Below are 16430 nucleotides of genomic sequence, written 5' to 3'. Positions count from 1 at the left end.
GTAGCATATGTTTAAATATTAACTCCAAACCAGATAGATTATAGAACCTGAGAGCAGGAAAGTCCCTTAAATATTTAATCCAAGAGCTCTCCAAACGTAGTTCATAGACCCCCTGTGGGATCCTGAGACACTTTCAAGGGGTCCAGGAGGTCAAAATTACTTTCATAATAATACTAAGATATCATTTGCCTGTTCTCCCTTTTCTAACTACATATCTGTTTGAGATTGGATTTTCTTCATGTATTTAGCCAAAACAACATATCACAACAGATTGAATGAAGAAACAGATATGAGGCTCCAACTGCCTTTGATTAAGTGAGGCACTAAAGAAATTTGCAAAAATGTGTGAAACAAGGTCACTCTTTTCATTACTTCTTTGTATTGGAAAATATTTTTCATAAACATGTTATTTATATCAATATGTCATGAGCTTATCATGATTAGTTTTAAATTGATTAATATATTGAATTTTTCAAATTTAAATATGGGCAGATATAACTTACATAAACAAGAAATCTTTAGAGCTATCAATAATTGTTTAAGAACATGAAGGGGTCCTAAGACCACAAATTTTGAGAATCATTGATCTAATCTGCCCCTTAATTTTACAGGTGAAGAAACAGATTTCCAAAGATGTCACACAAGTAATAAATGGTAGAGCCTGGGATCTGAATGCTGGTCAAAATCTTTCTCTATTTCTACCACACCGGGTTTCATTCTACCTTTGGCCTAAGGTCATAAGGCTTAGAGTGTCCAAGGACAGCTTCATGACATAAGTTCGTAATAAAGACCTATCTTTTATGTACACACTTTGGACCACAGCACCTTCAAAGTCACTTCCTAACTTGGTTATGTGTGAAACAAGGTTGTGAATCATAACTGCTTTACCAAAAAAAAAAAAAATTATTGAATGGTTCCATGTTGGTGCAATGCCCTACAAAGATTCACACAGATGCAGGTAGATACCCCTGGTGGCATAGTAGGGAACAGGACATTATAAAAGCCACTATGCCTAGTATCCAGAAATTTAAACCTAAATCAAATTTTCCTGCTCTTCTTTTTCTGATTTCTTTATTTTTCCATTCACTGTGTCCACTTATTCTCTAATGCACTACAAATGTGTAGTTAGAGGCAGCTAGAAGATATAATGAAAAGAGCACTGAACCTGAAATCAGAAAGACCTGAGTTCAAATCCAACCCCAGACACTTACTGGCTATGTGATCCTGGGCAACAAACCAAACCTTTGTTTGTCTCAGTTTCCTCAACTATAAAATGGGGATGATAATATTACTTACCTTCCAGGGTTTTTGTGAGGATCAAGTGAGATTGTTTGTAAAGTTCATGTGGCATGTCTATCGTTATCCCTCATTCTCATTGGCCCATCTTTTCCACTCATACTTTTTTTTAATGACATTCTTCCTCCTTTACAAAACTTACTTTTTAATTCACTGTTTCTAACATATAGTATAATGCATACTGCTCAGCCTACAATGCATCATTTTAGTTTGTCCTTAATTTCAGTTCTGAAATTATAGTGTTCCATGACTGACAACCAAATCATACCAAAAAAAAGAATACTGTGATGGTCAATATCTAACAAGTATTCACAATTGTTAAGAATACTGCTTTTAAGAATATTTCTAAGCTTTTCTTCCAGAGGAAAGTTTGGAGATTATTAAAAGAACTTTGGCATTTCCCAGAGTTCCTTGCATTCCTTGTTCCTAGTATTCAATTAATTCATTGTCCATTTACATTTTTTTTATCTACAGGAGACAAGGAATTTGTAGATTTCACATGGAAAGATAGGATAGACAACGGAGCTCTCTATTTCAGCTGCAACAATGACTACTCTGACCTAGCCAGCAGAATCATTGGTAACATCTACTTAGACAAAATGCAAGACCTGGCCAAGTCATTCCCTATTTGAAACTGCTTCGAGTATCATGAGTGATATTCTAGATTTTATACCCTGAGTCAATCTGAATAATATAATAATAATGGCAATAATAATAGTATTTATGTAATACTTTAAAGTTTACAAAGCACTTTACAAATATTATTTTAGCCTTACAGCCACCCTGGGAATAAGGTGTTATTATGATCCCCATTTTATAGATGGAGAAACTAAAACAGAGGTGAAATGACTTACCCAGGGTTATATAACTAGTCAGTATCTGAGGCTGGATTTGAACTCTAGTCTTACTGATTCCAGTTCCTAAGCTCTATCCACTGTACCACCTAATTGTACTCTATTTAGTTTCATTGAAGCCTAAGTCCAGATGGAGTCAGTGATTGTGGAAGATCCCCCCTAAAGTTGTTTATTTCATAATTTGAGCAATTGGAAAGGGATAAATGATGAAATGTTTACATTCTAATGGGCAAGAAAAGTGTGCCTTTAAAAGGCTTCTTCTTGATGCTGAAGACATATCCTTATCAGAATTCATTTTTGCTACTTTGTTGTGGTCATTACTCTCTTGGCGCTCTCATGATTCAGCCTTAGGACCTCTGCAGACCCCCACCCCACATACATGTAGTCACACTTGTATGTGCATATATGTATATGGATATGGATACCATATATATTAATCTATATGTACTTATATACATACTAGTATAAACATGTATATATAGTACAAATGTATATAGTACATATGTGGGTGTGCATATGTATGTATATATAAAAATATATGTGTGTACACACACATACACACAGAGGACAGTGAATGGGGGTAAGGATATATTTCCAGTATGTCTATGCATTACTCCACTTAATTGCATAGCATCACCAGGATGATATAAATTGTTTATTCACTTTTTTTAGGAGTATCTACAATGTTATAGGACTTGGTGAAACCAGAAAAAATTCATCACCCTATGATGGAGGACCTTGCCATATTAACAAGCAAATTATTCTTCAACTTGGACTCAATATTGTATTTCATCCATGATAATGGTGAATGCCACTGAAAAGTAAACATCCTCCTTTTTCATGCCTTGTTTGATATTAATAATCAAATTATTGAACAAAGTTATCTCTGATATTATGTTTCAAGGATTCTTGTACATGTACATGGGAGCACTGTTGGAGGAGAGCCTTTAAAAGCGGTATTTTACTCAACTTAGTAAACCTTTTTTATGCAGTCAACAAATTATAAGCACAATTGGATCTTCTAATCTTTATATCTTTAATTATATTGTGTATATAGAAAACTTGTGATTTACTGGAGTTTATGAGTATGATGGTGATGAGAAATGTTCTAGCCAGCCCAGCTTTCTTGAAAAACACTATAGGAAAGAACAAAAAAGAAGTCAGAAGGAAAATAATCAAGAAACCAAGGGAAGTCATAGTAAGCTCCTCTCTATTGTCTAGAATGGTAGAAGAAAATGACCAGAAGTCTTCCAACCCTTTATGTGGGGAAAGACCAAGGTTTGAGGAAACCAGCTACATTTCCAGTGAAGGGCCTGAAATCAGGAGGATCTCAACCCTGGCTTTTTGGGAGCCTTGAGGCTACGGGGTAGAGCCAATCTTCAATTTTGGCCCTTATGGTACATGAGGCCAGGCAGCGAACACAGAATTGAGAGCCATTGCTGTACCCAAGTAGGCCATGCTAAAGATCCATGAGGAAGCCTGAGACCATTAACACCTCAGACATTTGCATGGGGCCTGTCAGAGTAATAGCAGGGAACAAAGCAAACTCCCTATTGGTGATTGTCTAAGGAGAAGACAGAGATGGGGCCAAAACCAGTACCCATGTTCAGCTATCAGAAGATAGAGGAAGAAGCTAAGCAATGAGACAAAACCATCTTATCCAGAATAGCAGTGGCAGTGTCAACTAGACTTCAGAGGGAACAGAATAAGGCAAGGGCCTCCCACTCCCTCCAAGAGAATGGGAGAGGGTAAATAGAGTATAGCCTCAGCACAAATTCTCAATCTAATAACTGAGATTAGAGACATGAATAAAAAGAGAACTCCAAATACAATTAAGAAATGCTATGGGCTAAAAGTACCTGAAGAAGGAAAACTCAGAAGAGAGTAACTCCATAATAAGTACAAAGAAAATGTTGGAAGAGGTGGGGGTAACTTTGTCTAAAAGTGGATAGAAGAAATGAAGAAAAGGTTTAATAAAAAAGAAAAAGCTTTTGAGGGAAAAATATTCAAAGGACAATAAATAGCAACACAGAATGGGGAAAACCTTGCTCAAGTAGTGGAGTCCTGGAAAAACAGAATGGAGAAATTAAACATTAAGAAATATTAGAACAAAGTCAAAATTAAAAACATAGAATATATCAATGGTAAAAATAAAAAAAAATGGCCAGAAAAAAGGTTGAGAAAATCTACTATTACAGTCACCAAACTCACTGAAAATCAAGACCACAAACCCCCCCACACACAAAGTCCACATTTCAAAAAATAGTGAATTGTTTAGTTCTATTAGCACCAGAGGACAAAATAAAACAAAACAAAACAAAACAAAAACAAAAACAAAAATAAAGAATCCTCAAATCATTACCTTAAAGAAGCATCAGTCTCTGGGTGTCAAAATATCCAAGGATTTCATTTCACCTTAGTAAATTGGCAAAAATGACAAAAAATAGCAATAGTCCATGTTGGAGGGGTTGTGATAATGATAGATACACTGATGCATTGTTGGTGGAGTTGTGAATTGGTACAAATATTTTGGAAAGAAATGTGAAATTATGCAAATAAAGTGTCTAAAATATCCATGCCGTTTGACCCACAGAGTCTATTACTGGGCTTTCACCCAAAGAAAACCATTGATAATATGAAAATTACCAAATATTTATAGTAGAACTTATTGTGACAACAAAGAATTGGAAAAAAAGTAAACATTTATTGATTAGGGAATGGCCAAACAAGTTGGGGTACTTAAATGTAAAATATTATTATAATACTGTAAGAAATTTTGAATATGATGACTACAACGAAGCATGGAAAGATCTTCATCAGCTGATGCAGAGCTAAGAAGACAATGTACACAATGCCTTAAAACAATGTGAATAGAAAGAATAATTACACACACACAATGAAAGTAACAAAGTTATAAATATCAAGCATGGCTCAAAAAATATTAGAGGACACCCTCAACCCACCCTTTCATGCAAGTGAGAACTCCACAAGTATTGCACATTGCACATTTTTTAACTTTTTCAATATAATGATAAGTTGTGCTGACTTTTTCCTCTTCTCATTATTTGGAGGGGGATTCTTTGGAAAAAATACTCTTTGTTATATGGGATTACTCTCTGGGAGGGGGAAGGGGGATGATAAGGAAAACTATGAGAATATAAAAAATGAAAGACATTAATAAAAACTTTTTTTTCAAAAAGAAAATACTTGAGCATGCTATAGGCAAAATTCAGAGCTTTCAAATCATGGAAAAATACTATAAGCAGCCAGTATGAAAGAGATAGTACACCATCAAGATTAGCAAGATTCTGCTGCAACTACAACAAAGGAAATTATGGAATATGATATTCCAAAAGATAAAAATATAGAGGCTTACTATAAAGATACTATACTTAGTAATAGATGCTATAATTTATCTTGCAAAGGTACATATTTACCTATGAGGAAAATGAAACTTTAATAGAAGATTATCAAGGATTTCCAATGGGAAAATAACAAAGCTGGATAGCACTTTTGAAAAGTAAAGGTAGGAGACAATAAAAATCTAGATATTAAATACTGCTGTTGAGTCCTTTTTGGTTAAATACCACTCATCATAACCCTTTGGGATTTTATTAGCAAAGATACTGATGTAGTTTGTCATTTCCTTCTCCAGCTAATTTTATAGATGATGAAACTGAGGCAAACAGGGTTAAGTGAATTGCCCAGGGTCACACAGCTAGTGTCTGAGGCTGGATTTGAACTCAAGTCTTCCTGACTCCAGGGTCTACCTTGCTGCCCAGATATGTAAATATATTTAAGTGATTGAAAGAGGATCAAGTGCTTGAATTTTAATGGTAATGAAGAGAAAAGTATACTTTAAGAATCTGGAGGTCTTCAAGGATCCTGGAAGGTGTAAAGAAAGACAAATGCAGTATGATTTTGTTTCCTTGTTTGGCAATAAAAGGAAATAAAAGGAAGGCAGAAAGCAACATACTAGAGAGGAAATGAGGAGGAACAAGGAGGAACATTACTCTTTCTCTGAGTAATTTTAACTTGTTCATTCAGTAGTTTGTTGATTTGACTTTCTACACTTTTTTTTTAATCATTTGCTAAAGGTTTAACAATTTCTCTAGACTTCAAAGAACCAATTTTTAATTTTGCTCATAATTTTTATACTCTTCTTGGCTTCTAATTTGCACATCTCTCCTGATTTTCAGCATCTTCTCTTTTGTCATTATTTTGGGTTTGTTTACTTTCTAATTTTTAAAAATGTAAATTTAGTTCAGTAATGCTCTCTTTTTCTATTCTGATAATTTTAGTTTTTAGGGACATAATTTTCCCTCCAATGACTGCTTTTTTCTGCAGCCCAGGAATTTTGGTATGGTATGTCATCATTATTTTCTGTCATATAATTATTAATTAGTTCTATGATTTGTTCTTTGATCCATTTGTAATTTAAAATTTTTTAAATAGACTCACTTTGGGTCTGTGTCTTTTGTTTGCACTTCATGAACTGATTACTCTTTTTATTGTGTTATGGTTTGTAAAGAATGTGTTCAATATTTCTGCCTTTTTTTTTGCATTTATTTATAAGTCCTCTGTGTCTTAATATATTGTCTATTTTTTTTTGGTAAAAATGTGCTACTCTAAAATATGTATATCTTTTCACAATCTCATTTAGAGAATACCATATTTAGCTGTACTTCCTCTACCATTTTGTTGAATTCCATATTTCCTTTTTATTTATCTTTCTGTTAGATTTGTCCAATTATCAAACAAGGATATTAAAGTTTCTATTGTTATTATGTTCCTAAGTCATTTTGCAAGTCAGTTAATTGTGTATGTTTTGTGAGTTTAGATACTATGATATTTTAAATATGCACATTTAATATTGATATTGGTTCATTGTGTAAGGATTCTTTCAGTCAAATTTGATTTCCTTGTTTATCTCTTTTTTATTGTATACCTTTGTTTTTTGTTTGTCTAGTAAACTTGTTTTGTTTTTTTATTTACTAACAAACCTTTTCTCATAAAGGGATAAATTTGCTCATCAAATTTGCTGAAGACACAAAGCTGGGAGAATTTTCTGGCATAATTGGTGACAGAGTAAAGATCCCAAGGGATCTTATCAGTTGAGATTATTGGTATCTCAATGTTAAGGCAGCTAAGTGTGAGGATGGATAGAGAACTGACTCTATAGTGAGGAAGGACTGACTTCAAATCCAGTCTCAGAGACTTACTAGCCATAAGACTCTGAAGAAGATACTTAACCTCTATCTGCCTCAGTTTCCACATAAAATGGGGGGATAGTAATAACACCTATGCCTCAGGTTTTTTTTTATGAGAATCAAGTAAGATTAATATTTGTAAATCACTTAGTCTAAAACCTGGCACACAGTAGGCACTTAATAAATGTTTGTTTCCTTCCTATATCCAATAAGGATAAATATGAAATTTTCATCACGGGCAAAGAAAATCAACTGAGTAAAGAAATGAGGGAAAGAAGAAGGATAAGACTACTTCAATTATAGAGTTTTAGTATTGATCCTGTTCCTTTTCTTTCCCTATTTTCTTGTTTGTGAATTGGAGGGATGAGGAAAAGGGGGCAGGGGAAGAGTGATGGTGATAGAGGGGAAAATAGTTAAAATTCACACTGAATTTGTATTGAATGAACTAACTCATAAAAAGAATGGTAGCAGAATGGATTAAGAAATACTGTTCAACAACATATTCCTTGAAAGAAACATCCTTGAAACCAAAAGATTCATAGAGAGTTAAAACAAGGAGTTGGAACATTTGATTAAGTTAATTCAAAGAATAGCATAAGTATGTTTTTTAACTGAAATGCTTTGAGGTTTTTCCCATGCTGGTCTTTACTAAAAAGCAGATCCTCTAGTAACTAGTGTCAGCTGTTGGAAGTTGAGAATAAAAGCTCTGCAGGCAATAGCAAATTGTATGAGAGGTTAAATAACTGATTATTGAGAAGTGACCTCCTTGGAGTATGTGTTGAGATTCTGTTACTGGTTCTCATGGGCTAACCACATATTGAAAAGGAAGTATATTAATTGATTTTCACAGGTATTCAAAATGACCTTTAAGCTTCAGCTACTTCTTATGGGACTCACTGAGAGACAGTGAGTTAAGAGGAGAAGACTTTTCCTCTCTGAGGTCATGTGGCCTTTGAGAAATGGGCCTCAGTCTTGTGGGCTCTATGTTTGTTCTTTTCTGTTCCATGTGTAGACAGTGGAACCTCCATGAGGATGCCTTGGCATTCCAGGTTCAAGAACCAGTGTGGCATTCATTCTTCAGGGTACAAGGAACTACCTTTGGAATCCAAGTCCAGTTCAAGCTAAGGCTAGGACTTAACCCTTGTCATGAAATACCTGGACAGGAATTTAGAGGGATCAATGCTATGTAGGAGCTGAGGTAAGTTATAAGCCTATTCCAAAGTCCTGCAGACCAAAGTGGTGTAGGGGAGGGCTGTGTGTGTGTGTGTGTGTGTGTGTGTGTGTGTGTGTGTGTGAGTGTGTGTGTGTGTGTATGTGAAATGTTTGTACTTTACTCTTGTTACACGTATAAAATAAATATCTCCTTTGTAAAAAAAAACAATCAATGGTAAGTGATTAAATGGAACTGAGGCCCTAGTAACTGATTTCTAACAATTGGGACGGGATTGTGGGAGAGTCTACTGAGGACTAAAGCTACGGCATGAGAGAAGTCATTCCAGCCCTTTACAGTTACCTCCTGGATATAGCCGATCTGACCTTGAGAGAGTAAGGGCCAGGGCATACATTCCATACTATAATCTGTCATCCTCTGACCTCCTGATGCAAGCCTGCCATTAATGCTGTATTTTAAGCTAATTTGAAACATGTCTGCATCTTCATTGCAATTCAACAAGTATCTACTGTCCACCTATTATGAACCAGCTACTTTATGAATGCAAAGGTGAAAAGAAACCTCTGGGTCCTTCTTCGTATGACTTTGAGTGACTGTAATCATTAGTAATAGTTGCCAACTACGACTTGCACACACCTAGGAGAGGAGGGAAAGGTGAGAAGAATGGGGCAGGGGCAGGGATGATAACCCCAATCAAAAAGCAGAGGCATTTTCTCCCCTCATTCATATTCTGCAACATTAACATACAGCACACTGGTGATACAGGCTCTCATTCCTCAGCCTGTCTGAAGCAACAAGACAATGCCATGTCTTTTGCCAACTCTTACCTCCCTATAGTTAGACAAGCAACAGACTCCTCCCACTTCTGGAAATTTCTGGGTTTTAAAAATTGGGCAGGGTGGTTCTAAGGAAGAGGATATAAAGCAAGAGTTTCACATTCATCCCATAGCAATACCTTAGCTCGTGGAACTAAACCTCATTGAATTACGTACTAGAGAGATTAATTGCAGAAAAGGCACAGGGTCATAGAAACATATGCAGTCGTCCCTATGCATAATGAAAGTCCATTATTAAATTTTCAGTGTGAACATTTAGACCTCAGAAATATGAAAACACTACAAATCAGATGTATTGTTTTGTTGATTGTTTAGACTTAAGAATGCAATGGAGAAATTGTTAATGAGGCAGATTAAATTTAAAGGTATGTTATGGGTACATTTCCCCCCCAGAGAGCTAGTTATTAAACATTTACTCACACAGACTTGCCTGAATGCCATGTCTTAAACTGTGTATCTTTAAAAGATATATATATATAATCATCGCAATATAGGATTGAGAAGGACAAGAGGTAGTTTAGATTTCTCCAATGCTTTTGCCACTTTTTTATTTTTCCAGATGAGGACTTAATGAGGACACCAAGGACATTCATTATTCCTTGAGGAAAATGTTCTATGTTTATTGATATGATCATTGAATGGAATTTTACCTTTATTTTAACATACCACAATACCCTCAATTTCAAAGAGAAATATGTGGAAGTGGATCAGAGGGTTACATGCTCAGTCATCCTAAAATAATCATTTTGAAATGCTTTGGTGACTGTGGAAAAGAGAGATGCCAGAAAACTTTAATTCCCAAGGATAAGATAACTGAATTCTGAACTGAGTTATAATTTCTGGAAAGTTACCTGAATTAATAAGCCTCAGAATTTTATATATCTATAAATATCTTATATGTTTCTTACTTGTATATTATCTTCTCTACATTCTTTATTTTTTATATAGGGTATGACACCTACACAAATCTACTTCAATAGGATTGTAATCTCACTAATATGTATATTCTTTCTATTTATACCAATTAAAAATTGAGTACCTTCTTAACCTGTGTGATTCCTACATCTTTCCATGAATGTTACATAGATATTCTACTCAACATCCTAGAATAAGAATTTTTTACTTGAGGCCTGCTGTGTGGATAGGTTTCAAAGGGTTCATGTACTTGGGGGGAAATGGGAAAATTAGGTCATTATTTTAGATTTTCTTCAATTATGAATTATTTTTAATATTTTATTTTTCCAATTACATGTAAAACTATTTTATTTTTTTTTTAATTTTGAGTTCCAAATTGTCTCCCTCCCTTCTCTTTCATTGAGAAGCCAAGCAATTGTTATAGGTTATACATGCATAGTCATGCAAAGCATTTCTATATTATGTTTTGAAAGAAAACACAGAACAATCAACAAAAAAGAAAAATAAAATCTTTAAGAAGTATGATTTGATGTGCATTTTGACTCGATCAGTTCTTTCTCTGGAGGTGGTTAGCATTTTTCAACATAAATCCTTTGGAATTGTCTTGGATCACTGTATTGCTGAGAATCATTAAGTCATTCACAATTAATCATTGTACAATTTTTTGCTATTACTATGCATGTTCCCTTGGTTCTGCTCACTTCACTATGAATTACTTCACATAAGGCTTTCCAGGTTCTTCTGAAAGCAACCCGCTTAATACTTTCTTATAGAACAATCGTATTCCATCACAATCAAATACTACAACTTGTTCAGCCATTCCCCAATTCTTTGCCACCACAAAAAGAACTGCTATAAAAATATTTATACATACACATCTTTTTTTTTTCTTTCGATTTAAAAAAATCTCTTTGGGATACAGATCTAGTAGTAGTATGTCTGGGTCAAAGGATATACACAGATTGGTTGCCCTTTGGGCATAGTTCTAAATTGCTCTCCGCAATGGTTGGATCAATTCACAACTCCACCAACAGTATATTAGTGTCTCAATTTTCCACATCCTCTCCAACATTTATAAGTTTCCTTTTCTGTCATATTAGTCAATCTGATAGGTTTGAAGTAGTATCTCAGAGTTCTCTTAATAAGCAATTCTCTAATCAATAGTAATTTGGAGCATTTTTTATATGATTCCATAATTTTAATTTCTTTTTCTGAAAGCTTCTTGTTCATATCCTTTGACCATTTATCAACGAAGATATGATTTGTATTCTTATAAATTTGACTCAGTTATGTATTTGAGAAAGGAGGCTGCTATCAGAGAAATTTGCTGTGAATTATTTTCACAGTTTTGATTACCATGTATTTCCCTCCATGCTCTCTCTCTCTCTCTCTCTCTCTCTCTCTCTCTCTCTCTCTCTCTCTCTCTCTCTCTCTCTCTCTCTCTCTCTCTTCTTCTCCCACCTTTATCCCTGTCCTACCTCTAAATTGTTTTGCTTCTGACCACCACCTCCCCAATTATCCTTCCCTTCTAGCTGCCCTTCTTCACTTTCCCCCCTCCACTCTTACTTTCCTGTAGGGTAAGATAGACTTTTATACCCATTTGAGTGTGTATGTAATTCCCTCTTTGAACCAAATCCTGTGAAAGTAAGGTTCTAGCATTGTCTGCTACACCCCCACCCACCCCAACCCTGATTTTATCCTCCATTGTAAAAGCTTTTTTTCCCACTATTTGATGCAGATTTATAACTATGCATAAAACTATACTAAGCATACTTCTATTTATTAGTTCTTCCTCTGGAGGGTATATAGCATCTTCCTTCATAGGTCCTTTATAGTTGATTTGAGTATTTATAGTACTCAGAATAACCCGATTGTTCACAATTACTATTTGAAGAATATGGCCTGTTACTGTAAACAATGTTCTCTTGGTTCTGCTCACTTGGCGTTTCATTATTTCATGCAAGTCTTTTCATGTTTTTCTAAAATTAACCAGCTCGTCATTTCTTACAAAGAAGCAGTATTCCATCACAATCAAATACCACAACTTGTTTAGCTATTCCCCAACTGATATGCATCCTCTCAATTTCCTGTTCTTTGCCACCACAAAGAGAGCTGATGTAAATATTTTATGACATATAAGTTCTTTTCCTTTTTTCCTAAGCATTTTGGGAAACAGACCTACTAGTGTTATTGGTGGGTCAAAGGTTATATGTAGTTTTATAACTCTTTGGGAATAATTCCATATTGTTCTCCAAAATGATTGAATCAGTTCACAGTTCCACCACCAGTGTATTAATGTCCCAATTTTTCCACATGTCCTACAACACCTGCCATTTTCCCCATCTATCATTATAGCTAATTTAATAGGAATGAGATGATACTTCAAAGTAATTTTAATTTGGATTTCTCTAATCAATAATGATTTAGAGCATTTTTTTTAATATGGCTACATGCAGTTTTGATATGTTCATAGAAAAACTGCCATATCCTTTGACCATTTGTCAATTGGGTAATGACTTATATTCTCATAAATTTGACAAAATTCTTTATGTATTTGAGATACGAGACCTTTATCCAAGAAATTGTGTATAATCTTCCCTCCTCCTCCACCAATTTTCTGCTTGCCTTCTAATCTTGGCTACTTTGGTTTTATTTGTACAAAACTTGGTAATTTAATATAACCAAAATTATCCATTTTACATCTTGCAATGTTGTCTCTTGTTTGTTTATTCATTCTTCTCCTATCCATAAGTCTGATAGGTGATGAGTTCCATATCTTCTAGTTTTCTTTTTTAATAGTATTTTATTTTTCCCCAATTACAGGTGAAGACAATTTTTAGCATTCATTTTTACGAGATTTTGAGTTCCAAATTCTCTTCCTTCCTCCCCTTCCACCCTCCTCATTGAGAAAGCAAGCAATTCTACATAGGTTATACATGTATAGTCATACAGAATATATTCATAATAGTCATGTTGTGAAAGAAAATTAGACAAAAAAGAGCTCAAGAAAAATAAAGAAAGTTTTTTTAAAAAGGTATGCTTCAATCTGTATTCAAACACCATCAATTCTTTCCCTGGGGATGGATAGCATTTTCATTATGAATCCTTCAGAGCTGTCTTTGGTCATTGTATTGCTAAGAATAGCTAAGTTGTTCACAGCTTACAATATTGCTGTTACTTCGTACACAGACATTTCACTTTGCATCAGCCCATCCAAGTCTTTCCAGGTTTTTCTGAGAGCATCCTGCTCATCATTTCTCATAGTACAATAGCACTCCATCATAATCACATACCACAACTTGTTCAACTATTCTTCAATTGATGGGCATCTCCTCAGCTTCTAATTCTTTACCCTCAGAAAAGAGCTGCTATGCATATTTTTGTACATATAGGTCCTTTTCCTTTTTGTTTTCTATCTCTTTTGGTAAATAGAGCTAGTAATGGTATTGCTAGGTCAAAGGGAATGCATGGTTTTATAGCACTTTGGACATAGTTCCAAATTGCTGTACAGAATGGTTGAATCAGTTCACAACTCAGTCAACAATGCATTAGTGTCTCAGTTTCCCCCTATTTGTCCAACATTTGTCATTTTCCTTTTCTGTCGTATTAGCCAATCTAATAGGTATGAGATAGTACTCAGAATTGTTTTAATTTGCATTTCTCCAATCAATAGTGAGTTAGAATAATTTTTCATATGGCTGTATTGGTTACTGAAAACTAATTATATCTTTTGATCGTTTATCAATTGGGGAATGGCTTTTATTTTTATAAATTTGACTTAGTTTCCTATACATTTGAGAAGTGAGACCTTTATCAGAGAAACTTGCTTCATATTTTTTTCACAGTTACTATTGCTAACTGTATTTTGCTCCATTTTATCCCTTCCACCATTTATTACATTTTTTCTCTCCCTTCACCTTGTCCCTCCTCAAAAGTGTTTTGCTTCTGACTACCTCCTTACCCAGTCTGCCCTCCATTTTATCACCTCCCCCTTCTCTTATCCTCTTTCCCTCCTACTTTCCCACAGGGTAAGATAGATTTCTGTATCCAATTGAGTGTGTATGTCATTTCCTCTTTGAGCCAATTCTGATGAGAGTAAGGTTCACTCACTCCCCCTCTTCCCCTCCACTGTGAAAAGCTTTTCATTGCCTCTTTTATGTGAGATAATTTTCCCCATTCTACCTCTCCCTTTCTCTTTCTCCCAATACATTCCTCTCTCACCCCTTAATTTTATTTTTTGGATCTCATCCCTTCATATTCAACTCACATCTGTGCCCTCTGTGTATACACACACACACACACACACACACACACACACACATATATATGTATATATATATACATTCCTTCTAACTACTCTAATAATGAGAAAGGTCTTATGAGTTACATATGTCATCCAAAGCATTTCCAGCCCTGAAGGCTCAGAAGACTTGTAGAGCTGCCCACAAATTGGCACAATCTCCTGGGGAGGAGTAACTATAAGAAAGTGTCAAATGGGATAATGTGTATAAAGTCATTTATAAACTTTAAAGTGTTATATGAATATCGCCAACTAACATTGGTGACATATGCCAACTGATTTACACCCACTAGGAGGCCTTCCATTTGCCATTGTATCACTTGCAATTAGAATTCTTCTAAAATCATGTTCCATGACTCATAACTATAGAGAATCTTTGGGAGAATACTTTTGTTAAGATCAGTGTGATGGAGTGAGAGGATGTGAAAGGGTAAGATCATCTGTCTGTTCCCTGTACCCACTACTATGAATAGATAAAAATACCCCCATGTACGTATGTGCACATATATGTATATGTGTGTACAAATGCATGTCTGTATATATATATATATAATACATACATACATACATGCATATACATATACGTGTGTGTGTGTGTGTGTGTGTATGTGTGTGTATTTCAAGAGAGAAAAGAGACAAGAGAGAGAAAAAAGTGAGGACAGCCACAAAGCTCCAAATGAGAACAGTGCCTCAGCTCAGGACAATGAAATGACTAGACAGAATTAAAAAAAAAAATTACATTGCGGAGTAAATTCCGTGCATTAAAATATCTAAAAGCAGGGTTACCAGAAGGGAAAAAAAATAATTAGCTTCCAAAGTATAATAAGAAAAGTCAGAATTAGCCCTTGGCATAGACAAATAACATTAGATAATAAAGACTTAACAGCAGGGGTCTTAACCTTGATTCAATGGAGACTTTTCAGGGGGACTCTGAACTTAGATAAGAAAAATACATCTTTGTTAATACTGCTAATTGCACTTTGGCATTTCTTTCAGTTATAACTGTTGGTAACAAACCATGATTCTGCAAAGTGGTCCATGGGTTTCACCAGACTGCCAAAAAGGTCTATGACACAAAAAAAGTTAAGGAGATGTGCTTTAAAGGGATAAATGAAAAGTCTGTTATTGGTCAGGCAAGATTTGGTATCTATAATGAGTGATCTATTATGGATAAAAATGGAATCAACAAATTAATAAAATGACAACAACAGGAAGAAAGTGGTACAAAATTTAAATGAAAGAATGGGATGAATTGGAAACAAAATTCTTGGGCTAGGATGCAAATCTGAAGAAGTGACAGAAAATACAGTAAAATGAGATCGGAAATTCTCCAACTGGAAAAAGGTTCAAAACTCTTATAAGCAAAAGTGAGAATTAGAAGACGGGCCTCAGAGAATTCATCTGAGTCATTTATATTGCCCCTCCCAATTTTTTTAAAGTAATCTATATAACCATTTCCAAGAAGTCACAACATTGAATTTCCCGGCAAAATCAAGCAAAAAGATATGGCCAAAAATTAAAATTACTGGATGCCCCCTAAGAGAAATATCAGGTTCAATTCATCCAAATACATTGCCACAAACCTTTAGAACTTTGTTGAAAAGGAGGAAATTATGCAAATGTCCTGAATTTTAATGTACAAGATTATTCATCCACCATGAGAAAACACAGAAAAGGCTAGAATGTGATTTGCAAAAAATCAAGGCACTGATTGGACTACATCTGCAGAATCTTCTACCTAAGAAAACTAGGAATAATATTCAAAGGTAAATATATTTTTATTCTCTATGGTACTTCTCTAAGAAAAATAAAAAAGATCATACTGGAGGCTTTGACCGCCCAGGAATA

At 34.8% G+C, this 16430-nt stretch overlaps 1 long non-coding RNA gene across 3 annotated transcripts in view; it reads left to right on the top strand.

Moving 5' to 3' along the window:
- The window catches only part of LOC110209683 (uncharacterized), a 46525-nt gene that overhangs the window by 2201 nt on the left and 27894 nt on the right, over positions 1–16430 (top strand). For all 3 annotated transcript variants that reach the window (XR_013484164.1, XR_002324888.2, XR_013484165.1), the window contains one exon: positions 2823–16348. This is a non-coding gene — a long non-coding RNA (uncharacterized LOC110209683). The remainder of the gene's footprint in view (positions 1–2822; positions 16349–16430) is intronic.

Source organism: Phascolarctos cinereus, unplaced genomic scaffold, assembly GCF_003287225.1.
Source record: "Phascolarctos cinereus isolate Bilbo 61053 unplaced genomic scaffold, phaCin_HiC Scaffold_9;HRSCAF=440, whole genome shotgun sequence".
Classification (NCBI taxonomy): domain Eukaryota; kingdom Metazoa; phylum Chordata; class Mammalia; order Diprotodontia; family Phascolarctidae; genus Phascolarctos; species Phascolarctos cinereus.
Note: the sequence above shows the minus strand (reverse complement) of the source record. Positions and strands in the feature narration are given on the sequence as shown.